At 38.8% G+C, this 27,011-nt stretch overlaps 1 long non-coding RNA gene across 3 annotated transcripts in view; it reads left to right on the forward strand.

Annotated features, from left to right (window-relative positions):
• The first annotated feature begins 8,147 nt into the window (after positions 1–8,147).
• LOC142072529 (uncharacterized) overlaps positions 8,148–27,011 on the forward strand; it is a 79,635-nt gene continuing 60,771 nt past the window's right edge. Inside the window, exon 1 of one of the 3 annotated variants that reach the window (XR_012668935.1) lies at positions 8,148–8,263. This is a non-coding gene — a long non-coding RNA (uncharacterized LOC142072529). Of the gene's footprint in view, positions 8,264–9,292; positions 9,576–26,190; positions 26,274–27,011 lie in introns of those variants that run through there. The other 2 variants (XR_012668933.1, XR_012668932.1) reach the window with 2 other exon arrangements.

The raw sequence follows: 27,011 nt of genomic DNA on the forward strand, positions 1-27,011 counted from the left end.
GCCACAATGCATTTAAATATGAAGTTTTAGAGGTCTCTCTGTTTTTTCCTCTTGTCTCCAAGAAACAGCTGGACTACTGCAACTGAAATCCAGTAAGATCTTTGAAAATAAAAGCATGTACCACGTAAATTTGCTTTTTTATTTGCCTCTTTTTATTATTTTTTTTAACTTGTTCTCAGAAAAACCTCTCTCATCATTCTAATTAGTCACAGCTGTATGGTGGTGTTGGTGGTTAAGTAGATAATACTCTCCCTGGTGAGTCAGTATTGAACCAGTGGCCCAGCACAGCATTAGGGTGAGCTGTGCAGCTGGAAATACAGACTTCTGTATGAGATATAATACAGAAATGCTGATGATTTGTGGCCATTAAAGATTCCATAGCACTTTTCATAAAAGCAATGGTGTTTATCACCCAGCAGGGTTAATAATATTCTGCCACCCTAAATTCCCTCTGCAGTTTCAGTTGGAGACAGTATTTTTCTTTACTTCATGTACAGAACTCTTGCAGCTATGCACTGGTAAACAGCTGTGTTTAATCCCAAAAGTGACTGCACTTCACTAGGAAGAGAAAACATCCTGTATTTGTACAGAGCCTAGCAGAGCCTGACCTCCTGATCCAGTTATAGGGCTCCTAGCTGCTTCATGAATACAAATAAATATTTATTATTAATTAATGATTATTATTATTATTTACAGAAGGACCTGAACCAAAACCACAGATCTGGCTCCATTATCTTTGGATCCAAGTTTGTTGTTCTAATCTGTGGCTAAAATGGACCAAATTTGGACAATGAATCCAAGTACCGTAACGTCTGGGAAAGTTTAGCTTTGGAGCCAGTGTTTAAATTTTTTTGTTTTGGAGTATTCAGAATTGGAGTATTTGTCTCAGTCCATTACAAAGATAAAAAATCTGGATCCAGAATTTCTGCTATAGATAATATATAGTTTTTATATTCATTTATGAAGTCCAGTATTAATGTAATAAAATTATGTTTTGCAACATAAAACTGCTAGGCAGTACTGAAATCATGCTGAAATGTGATACTTGTCTCTTGCTTCTGGAGCTCAGGTCTTATTTCTGTGTACAACGCTGATTTCTGCATGGTAACTCATACATTGGATTCTTGTCCCCGCATGATTCAAAAGGAGACATTTCCCATACAACCCCCCCTGGGATGTTTGTTTAGGTGTACAATGGACAATGCAGTGTACGTTCAGTGGACAATGCAGGATGATCACTTTAGCCACATAAATTGGGCTGTCTCCAATGTTCCCTCTAATTTTTGACAGGCCGTGTGCGCAAAAAAATTCTTTTGTGCAAATTTTTGTGCATGCAGTGTTTCGCTGTGTGCGCGGGGTTTAGGATCTGTGTGCGCGCGCACATGTGTACAGCTTAGAGGGAACAGTGCTGTGGACACAATTTTAGGTGCATAATTTATGCTACTTTTTTGTGAATATCCCAGTGCTAGTCAGTCTTGCGGAAGTTAACGGGATTGTGGCACGAAGTTGGCAGAAGAGCTATGATTACCCATGCAAGTGCTGAGAGAATAACTAACTGTGCCTAATGTCAATCGTACACTTTGGGCCCCTTGAAATATATATTCCCTCCAGGTTTGGCATCTATTCACATTGCCCTCTGCAACAGAGTGCAGTCTGAGCAATCCAACTGCCTTTTAGAAACATGAGTAAAATGAAGTGTGTGCCATGCCAGAGAGCAGTACAGTATGGAATACACAAAAGTGAGCCTTCTTACAGAGTATAAAAGACTGTGACCTCCAGCGAGGACATCACCCCGCCAATGGTCAAAGTTGTGTGCCGTCTAGGGGTCCTGCTCTACTTAATGCTACTGTTCGATATCCATATAAGAATAGTTGGAGGAGAGCATTCCTGACATCTTCAGCTAGCCAGGAGACAGCTCTTTGCTTTCAGGTGCAGACCTAGCCATGGCAATTCATGCTTTTATCACCTGCAGGCTGGACTACTGCAACCTACTGCACAAAGGAAACTATTGCTGGTTCATCATGGAACCAATGCACTGTAGTCTAGAAAAGAAAGTAAAGAATAAGTGCACCTATAAACAGAGAAATAGATATCAGGTGACATTTGAACTGATGAATGGCATAACTATTGAATTGGAACCATTATCTTGGCATCTTTTGGTGTGTTCAATGCATTTCAGAAACACTGAAAAATAGAGAAATAGCAAACCTAGTGTTGCCTGTAGTCTAATCACAGTAGTAATAAGGTATGGATTGGTGTGCTGTGGCATAAACTATGCAATGTGCAGCTCTCTGTTCAATGATTATTTCCCTACTCTCTCTTGTGGGTTCTAAGTGAATTGATCTGACGGTGTATATATATATATAAGGTTTAAGACTAGATTGAACCGTTAGGCTCAGCCCAGCGTATGGGGTACTGTGTAGCTGCATTGCTCCAGGAGGAGCTCAGAAAGGAATTCTAACTCAGAGACATCCTTCCAGGCACAATTCCTTTGAAGCTCCTGTTTTCTAGAGAGAGAAGGGTGGGCCACCTCACTCCTTACCTGATACAGCATACTCCTCCCTTCATCCAGCCAGCATTACTGATTACACATAAGGGGGTGGACCCATAACACCATCTACTCCCTACCCTTCTCCACGGCCTTTCTGCCTACTTACCTGAGGAGTGTAAAAGGCATATTAAGCATGCCGTTCCTGCTTTCTCACATACATCTGGACCCAAGACCTCGGCATGGCTTCTCAGTGGCAGGTTAGAGTATTATTTCCCCTGACTCGTTTATGCAACAGTGTAGGACAAGGTCACAAACTTGCTCTTAATAATTTGTTCTAGGGTTAGTGTTAAAGGAATTAAAAGAATTAAAAATCTGCCAGCACAACATATTCTTCATTTGCTATGAAGCTCTGATAATCAAAATGATTCCTTAATTGGCACACTTCTGTTTCCGACAGAGTACATGCCACATTAGAGAGTAAGTATGCTGTGAATGACTGTGCATCCAATGTTACAGAGCAATAGGACAAAGGTTCACTTAGAAATTAGATAATCAAGAAAAAGGGAAATGAATAATCTCAATAATTTTTAACTGGTGATTATCAGAAGATCAGAGATGTTTGAAGTGCAGAATGCACAGAGCCCCATCAAAATTCAGGAAAAAGATAAGAAGATAAATTGGATAAGCAATAGCAGCCTTCTCTGCAATTTTATTCAGCCCAGGCTAAAAAATCCTTGAGGACTGAAGAGAGTTAATATTTGATATGTGCTGGAATTGAAAAAAAACCAACAAAACTATTAGCTAAAGCACCCATAGATAAATTACATTTCTGTTCAAGACTCTTTACATAGCCAGAGTGGTGTAAAGAGGCCTTAGTGTAAACAAGAAGCAGGCCCACAGTGTTTAAAGGGCTAGTACCACTTGTCTGTTAACACCAGAAAAGCAAGGGAAGCAATGAAGGAAGGGAGAGGAGGAAACGAGGAGGAAGAAAAATGTTTCCTAGCAGAGGTGGGGAAAAGGAAAAAACAAGGAGTACAGATTCTTGATAAGTTTATGCTGCAAGTGATCTATTATCTGATATTCAGCTAAGTTATCTACTCCAAAACACTGTTGTTCCTAGGTTTGGCAGGGTGTGAGCTTTCCCTAAGCTTCACAGTAGCTTGAAGGGACCATGTTCTGTCAGTGTGAAAGGGCTATGCCCCCCTTACATGCTAAGACAAAGGCTTATGTGGTTCATAGAACTTGTGTGGCCCTCTGCACTGGGGTGAATTTCACTCTGAGTTTAAAAATCACAGATCTGCAAAACACATTACTGCCCCCACATTAGTGTAATGAATTGGTTCCTGTGAGCAGAGTAAGGAGGGAAGAGTTCTAGAACGACCAAAGGGGAAGGAGCAAAAGGAACAGTTTGAGAGGACCCCCAAACTGAGTGGCATTGCAACCTGGTGCACAGAGTCACAGCACCACTCAAGTTGCAACACCCAGAGTGGGGAGTTGGGCTGAGTCCTATGGGATAGAAGCCACAGCTGAGAGGTGAGTGCAGGGTGGGCTGACTCTCCATCTCTCCCTTAACCCTGCCTCCTCTTAGTGTTTTTGCACCCTTGCTAATTTTTTGGAAGAGTGGAGGGCCTCAGTTTCAGATTGTCCGGGGCACCCAAAAACCTCTGTATGACCCTGAATGGCAGAGAGCCAGAAGTCTGTAGAGGCAGCAGTTCTCATTCTGCTTTGCTGTTTAAAATGTGTTTTATATATTATTTAAGTGTTTTAGAAACTAATGGAAGTCTCTCAGAGATACTGGTCAACCCAGCTGTCTACCAGGGTAATAAGAATTGCTAATTATGGATGTGAAATTTTCTACTGCAGTGACCCTCAAATTAAAGTAAGTGTTTAATTAATTATCTTCTGTAGCCTCTGTCATACCAAAAGTTTCCAAAGCACTTTACAAATTGTGGCTTCAGAGTAGGAGAAGCTATAATGCTTATATATGCTCTGAGGGTAACATATCTATATCTTAGAAGACAGGTTTCAGAGGAACAGCCGTTAGTTAGTTACAAAAAGAAAAGGAGTACTTGTGGCACCTTAGAGACTAACCAATTTAGTCTCTAAGGTGCCACAAGTACTCCTTTTCTTTTTGCGTATATCTTTGAAGACACTTAAGATCATGCTTCCCTCAGTGCAACACTCCAATCACAAGCTGGTACATAGGAGTGCAGGGAATTGGCCACTTTCTTACTTCACCCAGTTATGTTCCCACTGAGTACTGAGATCTTCAGACAGTGCTAGTATGCTTAACTGTTAATCTACGTCCTTTCCACTGCTTCCTCTGCATTTGCTCTTTGCAATAAGTGCAATAATGCTATAAGCAGTATATGACTGACGTTGATATTCTCCTTATTACTATGAAACGTGCATGAGGGGCAAGTAAGTGAACATTTGTAATTGGGTTATGAAACTTGCTATGTTAAGGATTTGTTGTATTAGTATGAGCCTTATTTGAATAGGTTTATGCTGTTTAATAATTAAATGTAGTACAATTACATGGTTTCTTTGTAAGGCTATAGTTGACTTTATACTACTTTATTGCCAGTCATTTAAATCCCAGACAGAAAATGAGTTTCTAAGGGAAACTCATGTGTAGTCCATTTTGGGAAAGAACCTGTGATTGATTATTCATAATAAACATTATAAGTGTGGCAAATCAGTTGTCATTATTTGTAAGGGCTACATAACTAATCAATTGATGGAAATCGATATCCACAGGTTTGAGTCATCCATAATCAGAGACCTCAGATAAGTCCATTTGAATGTATATATTAGACAATCAATTAAGTAACAGCACATAGCAAAGGTATAGTTACCATAACTTGTGGAACTGGTCCTTGTAGTAATGACAGCGATGTCGGTCCTGTCTAGTTCTGTCGGCCAATAGCCTGGTACACTTATACCCCAGGTTATTTACAGTTTCAGTTTTTATTTGTTCCTGTTTTTCTTATACAGACATATTAATTTTAGTACATTTCATAAATTTCCAACTGCATAGTCAAACATTTGTTGCTTATTTATTATTTTTACTGTTAGTACATAATATTTATATATTTCCCTGTCTATTGTGCTTTGTACATTGCTTACTAAATCAAAAGACCACTTGTATCTTTCTCCTGATACTACCTTCAAGCTGGTATTTTTCCATTCCTTAGCATAATCACAAAGCACTATGGTATTTTGCTCTTAGGCTAGCTAAAAGGCCTAGCAAAGGACTGGTCCAACATATCAACAACACACATCCCTCCATTGTGCTCAGGGAGCAAAAGAAGCTACATGACTGCTCCCAGAGGGAAAAGAGGCTTCATGTGCTCTCTCCACTTATTTGCAGTCCTTCAGAGATAACCCTAATTTAGCTACATACTTATTCACAAATCACTGAAATGCAGCCAGTACCAGTGGAAGATGGCAGCTATTTAACATCACCAATTAAGTACAGGTCTGTATAAGCTCGAAAACTTGTCTCTCTCACCCAGAAGTTGGTCCAATAAAACATATTATATTACCCACCTTGACTTAACTATAATGAAGACCATTGGAGAGAAAATTAAGAGGGATATTGCATCCAGCTGAAACTTCAGGGAGAATTTAGATAAACAGAATGTAATTATCTACACTGGAATTTTGTCACAGTGCCTAATGTCACTTCTATTTTCGTGATGGGTGCCCTTTTTTTTCTCATTTTTGTCATAACTTTACAAGAGGGAGTTGGTACTTTGGGACTGAAGGTGCTACTCTTTGATTAATAACGTGCAATGAAAATGAGAGAATGAAGCAAATAACCACATCACCCGCATAACAAAAACAAATTAACCACCCCTGACTATTTCACCTACATCACCCACTCCCACCCCCAAAACACTTACAAAGAGGCTCTGAAGTTTTACCAATTTTCAGAAATTTCTTGATTTCCCAACTGCTGAAAGATCTTGAGAAAATGCACAATTCTTAACTTTTCTGTTTTAAGATTAAAATATATAATATAAAATAATTTAAAGAGCTTGGAGGTTTGATTTGGATACTTTCTGGAAATATATCAAACTACAGTCGTTGCCATTAAAATGTAAGCATTTGCCAATAATTGCCACTCACGGATGCCAACATTTCTTTTCTTAGAATAGGAACTATCTGTGGAAATTCTCTGGTGCCAATTGTCAAATGTTGATTTTGTAATGGCTGCTGATCCTCCAGGATCTGCCAAAGTAAACAGGAAATCTCACACATACAACTTTTTTTGAAGCTTTTTTAGCACTGCCATTTACAAAGGGGCCAAGAAAGATAAAAACATAGAAAAATAGAAGGGAAAATAGGAATGTTTTTTTTCAAAGCTTTTAAAAATATTGCTGGTGATTACGTTATATTTTGGGTGACATTTCAATGTAGGAGAGAAGGGTGTTGATGTTCTTATTTTTTTCAGAGTCATGTTGCCACTTTCTAAAAAATCATCACTTAGTTTTCAGCAGTCTGGTCTGATGATATCTTTTTATTATTTTTCTTTAGCAATTATTATTTCAATTATTTCATTCTTTTCCTCTTTCTTTCTCTGAGAGAGCTTACTGTCTCCTCCTCTTGTTCCTTTAAATATTTTGTGTTATTAATAGGTACACATTAATGCTTAAGCTCTGAAAAATCCAATATTGTATTTTAATAAGTAACAATTGCTCATGTAAATCACTTTGCATGTTTGAAGTGCAATACAAACACAAGCAAACACTACTTTAAATTAAATAAATTAGAATATGAAGAGACACAGTCATGTTGTTCGCACTGTTGTATTCTTCAGTTAGGTACCATTTTAACCTATTTAGAAAATGTTCTCTCTTTCTGACAATCAGTCTCGGCAACACAATACACTCTATAATGGCAATCTGTTGAATGCCTAACCTTGTTTCATGGACAGAGAATGCATTCTTTCAGCACACCTATTCCTTTAACAGACTTTTGCTGAGGACATTATGAAATATATTTGGATTTTGTAGACAGGAAGATGTGTGTTTACTTAGCAATTTTATTTCTTTCAGCAAGTCAGCTTTCAATTGCATTTTATTTTAGCCCACTGAAAATGAATTCTTTTAATCAGGATAATAGCTGTGAAAGGACACTGTGTATTTGTAAGTATTAAAAGGGCTTTTTGTAATATTTTGTAAAGAGAGATTTATTTGTCTTGGTAAATTAAGTTTTTAAACTACATTTTGTGTCGCTGAAAAGGGGAAATAAACAAACCTGTAGATAAAGGCTTTTTATCCAGAGAACCCATACAACACAATAAATGGCAGTACATGATTGCCCCCACGCTCTCCAACCAATGTTCCTTTAACCTATATTCTGGAGGTTTCACCCTCAGGGTGAGAAGATAGTTCTGCATCTATTCAGTCCTTCGGAGATCAGGAACACAGATGCCAATTACTGTCAATTTTAATCTGGACACTTGTCCACTAAAAATTAGACATGTCACTCAGATAATGCAGGGAGAGACGCCCTAATAGTACTTAGAGAGACAGGTAGACATCTTGCACACAAACGTTTTGTCTCATGATGTCCAGCTGAATTTTTTTTCAAGAGGTGGACTAAAACTATAAAAAGGAGGGGAAAACACTCCAAGGCACTCTCTCTCTCTCTCTGCTTGTCACATTCACTGCACCGAAAGAAACAAAGGAAGCCTTTGTTGGACTCTGAGAGAAGGGGTCCTGACCTAAGAAATTTGTTCAGTAAGACTGCTGAAAGCATGTGGTATGAAAACTTTGCTTTGAATTTAACATAGTTTAAGTTAGGTACCAGTAGCATTTTATATTTATTTTTCTTGTAACTATTTATGACTTTTGTGCTTCATTACTTGTACTCAGATTTTAACTTTATTGTTTTTAATCTAATCCAGTGGGTTTAAATTGAAATGTCTTGGTAACTCCATTTGTTAGTTGTGTGCATATTATTTCTTCTAAAGAAATAACAGACCTAATATAACTCATATTGTTCAGGAGAAGGCTGGGCAGTACAGGACATACATTTCTGGGGGTAAATCTAAGAATGGGGGTGTGTTAGAGTCACCTGAAGTATAACAAAGGCTGGGGAGAGCCAAAGCATAACTCAAGTGTGGCCGGCAGGCTGCAGTTACACACAGACATTCAGAGTGTGGGTTGCATGCTGGGAGGCTGTGTGTGAGCGGTGCAGGTAGGAGCTACTTCAGGAAGGCACCCAAGGTTGCAGGGCAGGGGTAATATTGCTGCTCATTAGTCTGGATTATACCCTTGTATGTCATAGGGACAATCAGCAGGAATCCTTTAGCAATATTCAAGATAAAATAAACATCAACATGTATCTGGTTTGATCTTTACCCTGGACTGGATTCCTTGTTGTGGTGGGACCACATCTGTTCCCATCTTTTGATACCCCCAAAACTGCTCAGATTCACTTTCTTTTAGTGTTCAGGCTGTACTCTGTTACACCCTTCCACCCACATCAGTACAGTGCAACATCACAGTTTTTAACCCCTTACTTCTTTTAGCCTTTCTTTATTAGTGCACTAGGTGGAGAAGAAATCTTCCTTGCTAAGAAGCTCTTTCAGCCTGGGATTCCCTACCCCTCTCCTCCTTTCTCCTCCTATAGCACTGCCTTACTGGGTTTTCTTAGGTTAGTCAGCTGAGGGCTAATTAGTTACTTACCTCCCCTCAGCCTTCCCTTCCGATTAGCTAGTTATTCAATCAGACACCACTGGAGGAACTACAGTAATCAGAGTGCTGACACACCTGTCAGATCTCAGCACTCTGTCACACTTGTACACAGTTTACTACTGGTCTACTAAAGTTCACTTGAGGCTCTTATTGCTCACAGCCTCTTTCATTGTTCAGGATGATTTCAGGTGAGATACAAAGGCAGCACACCTACAAGCATGGTTGTCATCTCTAGACTCTGATTTCTCAGCAGCACCAGCTCCCATACTAGCATACATAGCTATGGCAAAATCAAAGGGTTTCTTCTGAAAAAGGCAGTACATGGTGCATTTGGATTAACACTCTTTCCATTTTCCACTCATATACACACCCAGGTGAGTGAATTTGTTTGGCAATTCTTGTTATAATTCCAGACCATTATTATACTATTTAAATAGTAACATACTACTTCCAGCCTCTGTAGGCTAGAACAGCAGTCTCTAGCTGTAGCTCAGATCAGTTTGTTTGACAAAGATGAAGACTTTAAAAAGGAGGGGGGGGGAGGGAATCTGGCATTATTTTTAGAAATCAGGTCAGCGGATAATTATAGAGGGTGCAAAAAAGCCAGTCTTATCCATGTTAGCTCACTTCAGATGTTTTCCTCCAGCCAGCTACAAAAATCTTTAAAACTCTAATAGAAATTCAACACTTCAATAAATAAATAAAATGAGAAAGTGAAATATCAAAGGAAAAGAAAGGAAGAGTGAGCTCTTTTGCTTCAGGGGATTTTACACTTTAGTCCTTTCCACTGTGAAGAGAAATTCTCTAATGTTTTGTATCGGAGCCTAAATTACATTTCTTACACACCCATATATTTTAATACTAGAAGGAAATGGAGATAATGAACTGCACTTAAAAGAAGTAGATTTCCAGATATGAGTTAGTGCTTCTCTGAAAAAATAATCCTATATTTTATTCATTGTGGGATAGATTAATATTTAGGTCCAGATCCTGAGCTGGTGTGAAATAGTATTGCTCCATTGACTACGGCAGCTGAGGATCTAGTCTGGAAACTAAAAGGTACTGCCCAGTATTGGGGGGTGCATATGTGCACCATGTCATGGTTTATTGTGAAGAAATTGTGCTTCACGGAGCAAGGATTTCAATTGCCCCAGGCTTGTCCAACAACCAGGAAAAGTCTCTCCCTCTCACTGCTCAGTTCATCAACTCGGATAATCTTGTTGAGATGAGAAGTTGACACTTGTTTCGATAGTATTAGAACATTGTCAGCAGAGAGACTATTGCTGGATTAGATGGAGGGAGAGAAGTATTGGAACAGGTGGCCATGTATCCTGATGGATTCTTCATAGTGCCCTGATCCTGTAAGCTTTTCCATGGGGCTGGAATCCTGTACTGTGTGCAACTACATTTACTTCAGTGCAGTTTTGGGGCCCATCTGTGTAGAGGGGTATTTTAATAAACAACCAGGTGCCTAAGCCACTGCCAACTATTGCGATGGGCTAGCAATTATTTTGTTTATTGCTAGGAATAATTATTTAGTAATCTTTATAGGAACTTAGCTTAGTTAAAGCAAAGCCAGAAGGGGTGAACCTTTCATTCTGTGCCTTTTTCTTGATGTGCAGGGATGACAGTCTGTGAAAAACAGTCAGTCTGGAAATATTTACACCTGCCATACTAACTGCTAGAAACCACAAAACTGCATCCTGTTTTGACTTTCTTTGTAACCAGCAATTGATTCCATTTGATCAGCTAGGTAACGTCTTTGGTTAACATATCTTTGTAATTTTGGGGGTATAAAAGGGGAACTGTGGGTCTTGGTCAAGAGTTTTGTGAACACACTGAGAATATCTCCAGCCACAGATGGAAAACTGGCCACTGGAAATCTGAATCACCCGAAGACTGCTCTGAACTCCTAAGGGATAATCCTGAGGGGTATTTTGCAGTTTGTGGGTGCTCTAAAACCTATTGTATTTGTTTGTGCTTGACACTAGATAAAGCAGTGACTAAGTAGAGGCATTCTGTTGGGAGTGCAGGGAATTAATGAAGTCCTGGCTTTAAGTGAAACATAGTTTTGATTTGTTTATGCCAGCCATATAGCAGACAGAGGAGCTGCGTCACCCTTGGTGTTTCCTGATACTGACTCGGAGTAAATTTACCAAGAGCTTCGGGTTCACTGGAATCTGGGTACCGAGAGATTCCAGCTCACTGGAACCCCAGGTAACACCTACATGCAACAGCTTGTAGGGTCATATCTAGATTTAAATAGTTCAGGTCACTAGCCAAAGGATATGCTTTTAGAAGTACCCCAGTTAATAGACTGATACTTAGTTCTGCAATGGTAAATGACAAATCTTAGTTGAATGTTTTATTCCAAATATTTCATGAAGTTTACTTTTTTTTAGTCTTTCCATGTCTTTTTAAAATAAATATATTGAGACTGATTTCTGTTGATATCAAGGTCACTTTACACTGCTTTGTAAAAAGGGCTTTAGGGTATAGTGTAAATGTAACTGAAGGTCACTTTACACTATCAGAGTGATGATGTGAAGTGACCTAAGTGCAAATGGGAATCATGGACTTCATATTTTATTCTTTTTAGTGTCATAATGAAAGAATGGGTTGTGCACTAGGTGTCTATTATGAAGCTTTTTTGGAAGCAGACTGGCTTCCCACCTGCTATACTTTAGCAAGAATGAACCACCTTAATCTTGCTTCTTCTTTGTCTGACTGCCCAAGCTTCCATTTTAAAGTTCTTCTCCTGCTTTCTTCTTGGGAGTCTACTGAATCAACATGGGTTTTAGGGAAATGCCCAGAGGAGAAAGCTACTATGAGTGATGCCTATGCTGGTCTGGTGTATATATATATTTAGCTAAATTGCAGTTATTGTACAAATTTCTTCAAATTTTCAGGGGTGGGAAATAAAAAAAATATGAAATTCATTAAACATTTTCTTCAGTTTCATACATCCCTGCTGACAGGGGCATAGGTCTAAAGAACATTACAGGAGCTGCTGTATGGATATGTCCTATATTTTGGTGTAGCAGTAGCTGCATTAAAAGGTTATGTCTACACTATGAACTAAGGGTGCGGATCCACTGTTAACATAGGCAGACTTGCGCTAGCTCTCATTGAGCGATCACTCTAAAAACAATAATGTAGCCACAGTAATACAGGCAGTGGTGACATGGACAAGCCGCTCTGAGTACGTATCCAAGGGATTCCAGCAGGTTTGTACTCGGGGTGGCTAAGAATCACACCCCTAGCTTGTAGTGATGATGTAGCCAAAGTTAAGGGTGTGTTGCAGAGTTCAACTTTAACAGGAGCTTTATACTTTTATTTTGTAAAAAATCTCTTTGAAATGGCATAAAACAGAACTTTGAGCTCTATTTGCATTTTTCATGGTGCTTTTGATGAAAACTGAATTGCTATAGAAAGAATAATAGGCGTTTAAAAATCACCCCCTTTGGCAATTTTTTGGCCAAAGTGTCTCTGTGCCCTCTGTATCGCAAAACCATTAACAGTCACCTCAGCAGTGTTAATGAAAATTACTTCCCAAATGCATGAACTGTGATGGTCAGATGTGCTGATCTATTGATATTAAAACAATGTGAAGTTCCTGTTAAAGTTCTTCCCCAGAGTGCAAATGGGATGAAACTAGGGTACATATTACCTTGTGTGGCTGCTGGAGATAGAAATGAAAGCCATACGGATAGGGTGACCAGACAGCAAATGGGGACAAGGGGTGGGGCAATAATAGGAGCCTATAAAAGAAAAAGACCCCAAAATCGGGACTGTCCCTATAAAAATCAGGATATCTGGTCACCCTACATATGGAGCACAGGAATATGTTAGTGACACTATTGTAGACAGTAGGAAAGTGGAAAAGAAAACACAAGCCCTCCCTTTAACTTATAATTTTCATTATTTTAAGGTATGGGTGATGGAATGTGACCTTAACTATCATGAAATGTAGTTTTTGTTTGCTAATACCCATGGGATAGTGACTAAAACTAGTTAGCCTCTAACCTTCAGTTTGCCTCTAACCTTGCCTCAATTTTTTATGTCAAACTCCCTTATAAGATCTGGGAAAATTAATTAACAGTGTGGATCGAGGGGAACGGGGTGGACAAGTTACTTTTAAAAATAATACATTCAAGAAGTCTATTTTGACATGGCCTAAAATTAACAATAGTGAAATGGGTGGATATAGGCAGGTCTACTAACTTAGTTGTTCGTTTGCAATTCTACATTGAAAAAAAAATGTGGGCAGGCAAATAGATGCTCAGACAAATTTAGAAGAATTAAATAGTTGAATAAATATTTGCAGTAGATAAGGGAAGTGCTACAGGGCCAAAATTATCTTGTCATCTTCTCCCCCCTTCCCCCCTTACAAAGTGTTTATGGTACAAGATTAAAAAAAAATGAGAGAGAGAGAGAATACACTAACAAAACTTTCCCACAGACACAATTTATGGACTAAGACTCCTTTTCTTGGCTTTGCAAGAGGAACTTATTGGCTAAAGATATAGATGTGATACAGATTTGATAAACAGACAACTTTAAATCTCTGCAAGAGGTTAAAGGGATTTACAGCCTCTAACACAAAGGGTCCATGGTTTTCCTCCAGTGGTTAGCAAAACTACATCACGTAGGCTCTCTCTGTAAAGCCATATTTCAAATAACTTTTGAAGACTGTGTAATCATAAGCCTGTTTCCCTAGTCAGTACACTGATCTATTTATAGACATTTTGCTAAAGACAACTAATCAATATGGACCAAATCCTGTGGTTCTTACTTGGGCAAAGCTTTCATTGACTCATTTTGCTCTAAATTACTTTTCTGACAAATAGCAGGCCTCAGGACCAAAACAATATGCGAGTTATATGACCTTGCCAGTTTCCTATCACTCCTGGAGATATAGAGAAGAGACATATTGCTGTTCATGCTCCACCAGATAATGAAGTCCTCTAGAAATAGAAAGCAATGGCCAGTAGGATTAGGATATGTGCTGCTGAGTAAGAGATCAAGGTTTGAAGTTTGTACTCAAGTTCTCTCTTTCAAAGCTGGCAGACACTGCGAAACACTGCCAAGTAGGTGATCGAACTAGTGTATTGTTTTCAATTTGCAAAATGGCTGCTTTTTCTCTCCAAAACATTGTGCCATTATGTGTCTACCCCTAGCCCATGCACAAGAAGTGTCATGATGGTCTCAGAGGCTCAAGTCTGAAGAAATGTTATTCTTGAAAAGCTTTCTGTCAAGTTCCTTCCCCACTCTGAACTTTAGGGTACAGATGTGGAGACCTGCATGAAAACCCCCTAAGTTTATTTTTACCAGCTTATATTAAAACTTCCCCAAGGCACAAACTATTTTACCTTTTGCCCTTGGATTTTATTGATGCAACCACCAAGCTTCTAACAAATATATAACCAGGAAAGAGCCCGCTTGGAAACTCCCCACCCCCACCCCAAAATCCTCCCCAAACCCTACACCCTGTTTCCTGAGGAAGGCTTGATAAATACCTTACAGGGTAATCAGATTCAAAACCTAGAGAATCCCTCTAGGCAAAACCTTAAGTTACAAAAAGACACAAAAACAGGAATCTACATTCCATTCAGCACAGCTTATTTTATCAGCCATTTAAACAAAACAGAATCTAATGCATATCTAGCTAGATTACTTACTAAGTTCTAAGACTCCATTCCTTTTCTGTTCCCAGCAAAAGCATCACACAGACAGATAGAGCCTTTGTTTCTCCCCCCTCCAGCTTTGAAAGTATCTTGTCTCCTCACTGGTCATTTTGGTCAGGTGCCAGCGAGGTTATCCTAGCTTCTTAACCCTTTACAGGTGAAAGGGTTTTTCCTCTGGCCAGGAGGGATTTTTAAGGTGTTTACCCTTCCCTTTATATTTGACACTTTCCCTTGAGGGTATATTGTGAGATGGCTTTCACTCTTCCTATGCCAAATCCTGTCTTGTGTGTTGTTTAGGCCTCACTGCCTGGTGTTTGTCACTCAGCAGATTTTCAAAAATTAAAATCACTGGTACTCAATAATGATGTACAAACCCATGAACTTTATTAATTATATCAGCACTGACTAAACCAGTGAAGTCCTTCTCTTTCCTTTATATTCCATTCCATGAGACCTTCACAGTCTACAGTTTCTCCACTGATTGAAAATGTCTGAGTGGAAAAAGCAGGGGGGTTATTCCATTTGTGAAAACTCCTTTTCACTCCCAGCTGGATTTTTTGAAAAACAAAAAACCAACAGACAAACAAAAGTGTCAGTTTTGGTATGAACAAATTCTCATCATTCTAGGCAGTGACGTCAGTCTCCAGGAGGAGGTGTTAGACTTGAATCATTCCACAGCACTGGCTGATAGAATGACATTAACCCAACTTCAATGGAAGTTCAGCTCTCTCAGCGAAAAGAGAGTCAAAGTGATATGACACACACAAATAGTACAACAATAGAGAGATTACATAAAGGGAAAAACTAGACCTTCATGAGGCCTCAGGTCACACTACAGAGATAGGTAGAATATTAACTAAAGCATTGCAAACTGTGTCTGATCCTGTTCCCAGTCGTGTCAGCATTCTCAGCACAGAATGGTTTGATTTTTTTTGAAACAAAATGACTTTTCATTTTAAAAAAAATATATTGCAAAAATCTTTTAAAATGGAAACACTTTTATTTTGATTTCATTTGACTGCAGATTTTTTTAAATTAATTTTTCATAGGAAATTCAAAATTCTTTGGTTTTGGTCTGATTTGAAATTTTTAAAACATATCAAAATTGCAGAATTTCCCACAAAAAAGGAAATTCTGGTTCCCACACACTCTGTGGGTCTGATAGAACCATCGGAGCAAGAGAAATGGTTGAACAGCTCTCTGAGGTGAGAGTTGATATTTTAGGACTGATCAATTTTTAAAAAAAATTGAAGAGAAAATCACTGAAAAAGATAAAATAATTCACAAAATTAGAAATGTTTGCAAATGTTAAAATAAGCCCTGGAGTGACAAGTTAGTGGGTGGTAGGCTGGTGACTTGATCAGAAGTGAGTCAAAACTTCATTTATTACATGATTCTATAATTAATTGCATGGTTCCATAATTCATCACATAGCTATATATTAGGTATATTCACTTTTTATATCCTAATTGCTAAACAGTAATTCTTTTTATCCTTTTATTTCCTTTTGTGGTTTAATTGTCAGTTTTTTCTTATGGTGTCATTATGTCTGGCAAATTGTCTTTATATTGAATCCTCTCTTGAGTGCAACAGGTTGAAATAGCTGGAGTATTGCAATGCATGGGATAAGCTGCAGATAAAGAACCTCTTGCTTGATCTTTAATGAGATAAAGTTTCTATTTCATTCCATTAAAGATGAGTGGTAACACAGATAATGTACTGACTCTTTTAAAGCTCTTAACTCATGAATAACATTTGTTTCAGCTTTTGCTAATTCCTCTTTTAATCCTCTCTCTTCATTACACAACTTTGAATAAACTTTGCATGTCTCTTTACCATGTCTATTAATATTGTCTTTACACAATATTTCTCTATTGTCTGAGAATTTTCCCTCTTTCATTTCTGGAAATAATTAGACTCATTACTGCCATTGCCCTTTTCTCTGCTTTCATTGCTTTCCCTGAAACCAGCCATTTGTTGAATTTTTTTAGTATTAATAAACACAGGACCAGGTTTAAGAGTTTGTTACCCTGAGTGAGACTAACATATTACAGACCAGAGGGGGTTAGCAAGGGGTGCATATCTTTAGCAGGATTTTGTATTAACAAAATGAATGAGATAATTCACTTCTTACAACATGCTGTTAAAAGCCCATTCTGTGAATGTTGCATTAGCAACAGATGTTAGATAATGGAAATGTGCAGGGGTAGTTCTCTTCCTCTTTGTGCTCAGCACCCCTGAAAATCAGAATTTAACCAAGCAATTCCCATGGGATTCCAGTGGGCACTGTGGAGGCTCAGCACTCTTAAAATCAAATCAAAATATTAAGTTACCATCAGTATCAGAGGAGTGTGACTATTTTACATTTAATAAACAAGAAGTGAGACACCAGTGAGTTTACGGTATATCTGTTCCTGTGAGTTACCATTCACCAATGTCTGGAAATGCTGTAATTCCAACCATATGATAAACCTTCTTTTCACAACAAGAATAGCCTCTATTGATTGATTTTCTGGCCAAAACTAGAAAGATTGGGGGGGGGGGCAAAATTGTAGATGTGTTCCATTTTTTTTTCCTTTTCCAAATCTATCAGAAGTTTGGGCCTTAATTTGGGGTCTGGGAGAAGCTTTGAGTCAGTTCATATTGAACCTTAAATGGTTCAGCAGCTCCTAGGGAACTTTTAATTTGGTTTATTCTCGTTTGGTTTATTCTTGTTTGTTTCCTTTAACACCACTAATAATATATACAGGAAAAAAAATATGTAATTTAACTACATTTGTGTAGGGATTTCTTTTCAAAGAGAATTCCCAAAATACATAACGGCACTTTTCATACGGTAGTGCTTTATTAATCAAAATGTCAATTTTTACAATATGAAGACTGCTATAGGGGGTTGTTTGTTGTTGTTGGGCATAATGAATGATGGTACACATTTACTTGTGGTGAGGGCTTTCTTTCTCACATACTAATTAGCATTTTATGATGAATTCCCATGAAATTAATAAAAATTGTACACAAAAATGTGATCTCAGTACATGCCTGTCTAAACTGAGTGATGGGTGAACTGAGTGAAAACATGTACAGTTCTGTTCTAGCCCAGCTGATCAGTGGAGAATTCTTTGGAGGTATATAGGGAGGACCTACTGAAATCAGTGGGAGATTTGCCATTGATTTAAGCGGGAACTGGATTGTGCCCTGAATGAGGCAGAGTTCCTCGTGAGGTAGAAGAGCATTCACAGGCATTTCACCTTACCAAAAGGCCAATCTGTTGACCCCCTCTTTTTTTCTAACTATGATTTTACTTCAGAAAAGTTGTACAGTGAGTTGCTATTTTGTGTGAGTGTGGAGGCAGATGGCACTTTCTTGGAGCTGAGAAATAAATGAAGTAGAATGAATGCAGAAATAAATTTGACAGGCAAAAACAAGACACGTTTTATCATTGTGCTTTCATCCGGGCCATATGCTGCAGGTTTTAGTCAATTTGACACTGACAAAAATCCACCGAAGACTCCACTGAAACAGATTAGCAGGATTGGCAATAAAATTAAGATTTTCACCTATATCTGCATTCAGATTAGCAGTGATCTAGCTACCTATTTAGCAAACGTGATGCCAAATCACCATTGTATATAGGCAAAGAATACAGACATAAAATAGGCAAATATTGAAATAATGGCTTTTCCCTGGAAATCCTGGTATTCATCTGCTTAAGCTTTTGGGGTTTATTTTTATTTGTTTAAATTTCCCTCTTCTTCTCCCTACCCCATCCGCATCCTTTTGTTGTACCAGCATTTTTCAAATAGGTGGAATTTGCAACAGGATCTGAAAATAGTATTAGGGCTCACTCTAATTTCTACAGGTAGGCTGATCGGGCACTAAGGATTCAATAAGGAGAATCCTGTGGGCTTATGGCTCCCCAGAGTTTAATCCTGGGTCTTTCTAGTATCCTGTGTCACTGGTGAGCACAGCTGCTTTGTGGGTCATTTGGATAAAAAGAATCTCTGAAGTAGTTTGGTCCCAGAACTTGGAAGGGTGTGTGTATGTTCCATTCTATACATGCAATGAAGTGAGCTGTAACCCACGAAAGCTTATGCTCAAATAAATTTGTCTCTAAAGTGCCATTAGTACTCCTTTTCTTTTTGCGAATACAGACTAACACAGCTGCTACTCTGAAAGCTGTCTGTATGCTTAAAGCCCCACAACACAAGGTGGGATAGGAGAGACTTGCTCCAGAGCTTATCAATATTGCTCCTTAACCAGTTGGCACTGTTCTTGGTTAGAAAGTCAGGACGTTTTCTCTCTCCATGATTCCCATGATGATGGCTTAGGTAGAAAGGGACCAGAACAGGAAATCAAACATGGTCCTCCCACGTGGCAATACAGAGTGTGAACCACACCACACCTATCAAAGAGATGGTTTCATTCTTGGTCCTGACCTTCTTAAGAATCAGCCATTTAATAGCATGTGCAAATGTATGGTAAAGTTTAGTGAACCAGGCATTTTTCAGAACATGTCACTGAGATTCTTCTCTCAGAGCATAACTGTAGACTAAAGTGAATCAGTATATGATCAAGTTTGATGTAAAATAAAACACATATTTAAAAGGGCATTGTTTTTTCTCTCTCTCCTTTTTTTTTTCTACATGCATCTTCTGTGAGTGGTTGATTCCACATAGGGAACAGTTGGAAAACATTGTATTTGGAAACATCTCTGCATATCCTGTCTATTGATTTAGGCAGCCAAATTTTGACTGGAGATTCCTAATTATGATTTTAAGATCTATCATGGTGGACAGGCTCATTAGTAGTTCCATATCCTTGCCCCAGTGATGTCCCCTAAACTCCAGATTCACCACAGTAGAGGACAGGATGTATCACCATTGCCAGCTCTCCCTCAAGATTTATGCAGTGGGAGGGAGAGGTTAGCTTTAGTGTATGGCCAGAATGTTTTAGGGCCCCCACCAACAGAGTCTGCTGAGAGAGAATATAATCTATCAGCACATCTTCTAGCCATACTCCTTCCTGTCCAATAATACCCCACTTTGGGGGTCTGGCTCTGTGTCCATTCTGTATCTAGTGCATCTAAAGCTATGCCTACACTTGGGGGAGCTAGGGGTATGATTCCCAGCTTGTGTAGACATACTCATGGTAGCTCTCTGAGAGCTACCATACTAAACATAGAAGTGGTGCTGCCCATGCTACCACAGCTAGCCCTGTTGTAGCTGCCCCAAATCCAAAACTGCCTTGAACTTATGGATATGTACTTGGGGCGGCTAGCCCATGTCATCACTTACTGATCCCCATGCTAATGTGGCTATACTACAACTTTTAGCAAACTACTTCAATGACAGCTAGTGCATATGAGCTGGAATCACACTCCTAGCTCCAAGTGTAGAGAGAGCCTAAACTAGCAACCAATTTGTGCTGCCATAACCTCTTCCCCTTAACAGGTTTTTACCACTGCTGACCTGCATAGGAGTCTGGAATTGTTTTGTTTTTTCCCTGCATAGGTTTGCCCTTGAATCTGGTCCACTTTCGTTATTTCCTGTCCTTTGTTTTTTTGATGAATAAATATAGTTGCAAAACCAAATATCCTACATATGTGCTATCAATGGAAATGAGATCCCTCTTAGAGAGGGATGATTAGGGGTGGGGATGAAGCAGCAAGACTAAGATGGCATGACCTAAGGCCCCAAATAACACAGGAAAGCATAAAATGGAACAAAATGCAAATCAACAAAAAATCCACTTTCAAGGAGATAATAAAAGGGAAATAAAGGAAAGACGATGCACATCAGAACTGTTACTCATTTGAACATTATCCAGTGTTTTTTATGAGTTACAGGATGCTCTTTAATTTATCTTAGCCACGGTGTAGGGACATAACTATTTAAAAATTTACTTAGACAGATTCCATTTTATTCATGTTATAAATGGATCATCATTTGGAATGTTTCTATTTATAAATATTTAAAGGCGTTTGATCTCATGGAAAGAAAAACAGCACAAAGCCTTAGGATCACAGTCAGCCCCAGGGGCACTCCCCTGCATCAGTGAAGGCTGCTCCAACCCAGGGAGTGATGCTCCCTCTGGGAGTGTAGACATCATTACTACCAGCTGTTGGGACAGGCAGCTTTAAGCTGGGTTACCTATAGGAGCACCACTGATGGATGCAGCAGTGGTGATGCACTGAATCTCCTCCATCTTCCTGCTGTCATATTCACCATCTATTCTCAGTCAGTACCACTTTTTTTTTTTAATCATTCTACCCACCCTATAAGCCCTCTGGTGGAAAGGAGATCATAAGCAATATGTGTCCCCACTGTTACAACTCGGTGTACTTTGTATCTTATCATGATCATGGCATATGCTGACTTTTTTGCCTACATAGAACCTTGGGTGAATCTAGCCCTTGCTTATATCCAAGGGAATCATTGATCATGCTTGAATGAAAATAATCCCTGGTTTGTCCATCTGAATAAATCTTTTGTATTGGCATAACTGTGTGATGGTTTTCTAACCTCCCCTTTCTGTGTTCCAGCTGAAATCTCTCTACCCCACAGACAGATCACCTGCCCCTATATTCCCTACACTGACACAATTTTTTTTAAAAAAATAACTTATTACATTCTCTAATTCTGGGTTGCATAATGATGTTTTGACTTGTCTTGTATCCTTTAGCTAAAGCTCGATTGGTGAACTCTGATTCTTTTCTCATTTTGACAACACACAGAGAAATCCTAATTTGTAATCAAAGTAGAAAAGTGGCTGACCTTTTGCAGACATCATCTCTGGCCTTTTTATTCTCATTTTTCTAAATCGGTGATAAGCAATTTCCAACATGGGAAAGAAGGAAAAAATAAAAACAACCACCCCTGCCCCAAAACAACATCCTACCTTATTCAAACAGAGTCAGTAAAATGCTATTTTATTAGTGCCTCAACCATATCATCCTCAATTAGCTTCAAAGGCCTAGATTCTCATTTTATAAGAACATCCTTGAAATGTGAGAAAAGAGAAGTGGCCTTAACTGACTCCCTGCAGTGTAGAGCACTTCATAAATTACCCAATTATTGTTGGTTCGTTTTTTCAGTATTATCAGCAAAACACATTCCCTACATAACTAATAAATAATGGGCCCGATTATGTAAAGCTGATGCAGGGAGATTTCATTTACTTTGGGTCTTGTCTACAAAGGGTTGTTTTGTTTTTATATCAATTTAACTTTTTTTTATTTATTTTTTTTTTAGTGGTGTGATTTTTTTTTTCTACCCCCTAACTAAAATAATTTAATTGATTATAAAAACAATTTTTACAATTCCTAGTTTGGACACAGTTATACAGGCATAAAGATACAAGTATAGTTATTCCCATAGGAATCTATTTCAGTATAGTTAAATTGGTACAATTTTTGTGCATAGACAAGGCCAGAGTTTGCTCTTTCTTAGGATTACCTCCAGTTGAAGGATTATTTAATTCATAACGATAGCTTCATTGCAACCCGACCAAAGAAGACTTTTGAAGGGAATGTACTGAATCGGAAGAGTATCCCTTTGCTGCTTTGGTTACCCCACTTCCCACAAGCACCAAACATGATGTGGGTTGCCTTGGACCATCAGAGAAAAAAATTCAGTCATTTCCATCACTGGGAGCTCCTCAGTGAGTGCTGACAGAGGCCTCTGCCAGCATAACCAAGAATGGTCCCTGAAATGAATTTAGGCTGGTGATTACATTTTTCACGTATAAGCTTATGCAATTTGTGATAGTAATTAGCGGTAATAAGGGAACTGCCCATTACGTCCTATCGCAGCAAACTGAAATTGGTGAGGTTGGAATTGTTTAACATGGTTGAACTGAGGAGCCATTTTGAATTCAAACGGTTTTTGCATTACTCGACTAAGTCTTGTCTAATTGGAATCCCCTGCTGTAACCAGTTGACCACAGCACCTGCCGTGAAATATCATCAATTTAGATAAGCAATAGTCACAAGTAAATATTAGCCATTTCCCCCACCTCTAGTCACTAGGGACCTGATCCTGCAAATGACTTTAATGTAACTCCACATGGGTTCAGGGTTTTACCCAGACCAGCAGCTAAGTCCATTCTGATGCTTTTATCATCTCCAGCCAACCACTGAAAGCACCAAAAAAAAAAAAAATTGTAAAAACTGACACAGCTTCAGCAGAGAACAGGATGAGATTTAATAGGTTCAGAACCCACTCACTTTCATTGTACGTAGTACTAGGTACTGGTTAAAGCTGGATTCTACAAGAGGTGACTAGGTTTTCCTTTATAAGATTTAAACTCTAGTCACACTGTCCTCCTTTTCACCCACAATACTTAGATTTTGATGAAGAGCTCATATTAAATATAGTATGAAAAGAAACCAAATGAGAAATCCTAGCCTTCATGCTCCCAAGGCAAGGTGTGATGTCATCATATACTACAATGCATTTATGAGTAAACATTAAATTAAATGCTAGGAAATGGAATGCTGCTGCTTTATTAATTATTCAAAATATTTATCCAGTAGAAAGGAGCTCCTGAAATTTTATTTACAAGAGTCTCCTGACAAGCAAAGTAAATTAGAAACTACTGTACTAAGCAATGCAAGATCTCTCACTAAGTCTCTCGTCATCTTTAAAGCATAAGAGCAGTAAATAGACTATACAGTATGTTAGGCTTAGTGGATGGAATAAAACTGATAATGCCAGCATGTTCTGTGATTCCATCAGATCTCACAAGCTCACCTGAGCTAATAGTTACACTGAATATCTCCAATGGGAAAAAAATGATGCTACAGGAAGTGATATTGATGAAGAATCAATGGCTGGCATTATTCTCAATTAGTCAGTACTTGCTTGATTCGTCTATGATCTTCTCTCTAAGGATACCCCTCTGATCTTTGTCCCATTCTCCTTTTATTTCTGTTACCTGCTGCAGTTCAGAGTGTGGACATAATGCCTGCCATCTGAGCTCATTCACCAGCCACTGAACTTACAGTACATTTCCTTCTTGAAACAAGTTACCTTGGAAATGAATTTTCATGGAGCTTTTGAAAATTGTTCCACTTTCTTAAGTGTAGATCTAGCTGGATTTAGTTCCTTTTTTAGGTTAGCAATTGTGGATTTACCAATCCCAATTGTTGGACTTTATACATAAGATCTCACCATATAGTATGGAGGAATAATTTGTCTTCAGAGAAGAGACAAATAATGAAGGAATTAATAGGAAAACTCATCCACATGAACAGCAGTCAAGGGAAGTGCTGCATTGGATGTGACAATGACTTAGGATTCAGGAGTCCTTCTCTGCCTTGGATATGCCACAGAATTGCTCTGTGGCATAGAACAAGGCACTTTAATCTCTTTGTGCCTCAGTTTCCCCATCGGTTTGTAGTCAGTGGAGCCCTCTAATGCTAAAGTCTGTCCGCTTTCTGTCAAAGCTTAAAATCTTACATTTTTTAATGCTGAAGGAAGTTGAGCACAGGGTTCAGAATTAGAGGATCCTGAATTCTAATAATCATTCTGGCACAGATGTACTGTGTGGCCTTGAACAAATCACTTTACCTTTTTGTCTTCGTTTTCACATCTGTAAAATAAGGATATAATACCTACCCACTTATACCACAAGGGTGCTGTAAGGATTACTTATTGTCTGAACAATGCTTTGAGCGTATAAAGTACTATGTAAATGAGTATTATTATTGTTTAAAGTAGGCATATTAACACCATCTTTACAGAAATGTTATGAGGCTTAATTATTGAATGTTTGCAGAGTGCATTCACATCTTTGGTTTAGACAACATGTTGAGGGAAATAAATATATTGGACTCTGTTCTCTATTAATACTCTGCTGCTAGCATGAAAGGGCATGATTAAAGATTATGAAAGCAAATTATACTCCAGCGTTTGTGATCACTACTAACTAGAAACAGCAGATAAATATAGCTGGACTTCAGCACCTTGTTCCCATCAAATAATGTGCTGATTCCTTAAGCTCCTGGTGGCTCTTCTCCATTTAGTACTCAAATCCAGGTCACCCCCAGTTTCAAAATTGAATTGCATGACTGGGACACAATAACATACAGCAGCACAGAAACTGTCTTTCTTAAAGGATTTATAGATTTCAGAGAATGCTATCTGGAGTGCCACCTCGGCCCACATCACTGATTCATGAGTTCATCTCTAGTAAGACAGCAGCAGAATTACTTTGCCATAGAGAAGTGATAACATCTTGGGGGAGAAAAGGGTCATACTGTCACTTGCTGAATATCATACAACATAAAACTCAAATACTAGAACACTGTAAAAACTCATCACGTATCTCACAAAATGAGGGCCTTGCTGCTGGGATTCTGTCAGGCGACAATTTTTACTTTAGATAATCAAAGTCACTTCATCTGTCTCTCGGCATAACAATGGTAACTTCTCCTTTCCCAACTCCTGCAAAGGTTATTGGCTGTATTGTCAATCTTCAGCATTTGTCGGTATGTACTGTATGTTCTTCCTTTACAATAAAATAAAACACGCACGCACACACAGAGTTAGCCAGTCTCCAAAATAATTGTAGTGACCTTTGGATGCATTTCATATGCACCTCTATGCTTGAAACTCATGTCTTCTGCCACTGCATGCTCCATTTTACATTTGCCTCCTCTAATTTTGTTCAGGTCAGGGTCAACAGCAGTGACAAGGTATATGACTAGCAACATTATAATGCTATGATCTTGCCTCAGTGGGCAGCTTTCTATAAGTGAAGCACAGCTAGCTGTTTCCAGGAAAAGAGTGAACCGCACACAGAGTTGAAAGAGCTGTTTCAAGAGACAGGACTTAAATGTCGTCATACCACTGAAGGCATAGGCACTGTATATGCACAACCTCTCAGAAGTCTTCTCTCCTCATATTACCATTGATATGCATTTTCTCAGTAACCTAAAGGGAAAATGAGAAACAGTCAGATTTTACGTTCTTAAAAGCAGGGGTGCTGGAACAATTTGTATAGTGGGGGCGCTTAGAGCCATTGACCCAAACTGTATACCCTGTAAATAATGGAAATTACTTCGCACCCCCGGCTTGGCAGCACTCCTAGTTCCAGCACCTATGCTTAAATGTATGCACAACTGTTTCTGTAATATGAGATTTCTACTATTGTATATATGCATCCATACACTGTGTATATACAGCATCTAATAGCACATACATACCCTTTCCATGTTTAAAAGGCTAGGCAGATGTTAGCCAGTTAATTAGTTCTTGACATAATTCACAATATTATTATTCCTGTTTTATAGGTGGGGAAACTGAGTCACATTGAGACTACATGACATGCCCAAGATGACAGAGGAAGTCAGTAACAGAACTGGCATTATTTTGGAGGACTTTGGTTTGTCTTAAAGTGATTTTAAAGTAATAACCACTTCAAAAGATTAAGGCAGTTTAAGAGTTTAAATTTTGAGACATTAAGAAACAAAGCTATCTTGTCTCCTTACAAAGCTTTGAGCATAAATTGCATTAAGGATTAAAAGTGACTCAAGTGCTGAAGCCACCTTAAATGGTAAAATCACCTTTAATCTCTAACACCATTTAATTTTAAATTGTTTTGAGAATTTAAGGGTGACGGGTCAGCTTGTGTGCATAAGAAATGGGCTTTGGTTGGATAACAAAGCTTGAGTTCAGCAAGAGAAAGAAATGGAAAAGACTCTGTCCTGAGATAAGGAGCTCTATACCTGGGAGCAGGGACTCTGCTAAGAGTCCTATTTTGCTCTGAGTTCCTCACTTGGAGACTCTGTGCTCTGTATGAAGGACTCCACAGAGATGCCCAACCAAGCTGGGGTGGTAGCAGTAAAGTGCTTACTTCACAGGACTCCAGCTCACCTGGCTGGTGAAAGCACAGCTGAAATCCCTGAGCTGGACCGGGTAGCTGCTCATCAGAAATGGACCCTGGCAGTATAGTTCTATCAGGATTGAACCAGACCAGCAGCAGAGAGTCACCTTGGATGCATGCTGGTTACCACTGAGAATGACTTTATCTGTGGGTGGTGGTTTGGTGAGTTGGGTTTATGGCAAGATAGGACTCTAGACCTCCATTACCTGGCAGATCATGTATTATTTTGGACTAGGA

This window comes from Caretta caretta, chromosome 6 (genome assembly GCF_965140235.1).
Source record: "Caretta caretta isolate rCarCar2 chromosome 6, rCarCar1.hap1, whole genome shotgun sequence".
NCBI lineage: Eukaryota > Metazoa > Chordata > Testudines > Cheloniidae > Caretta > Caretta caretta.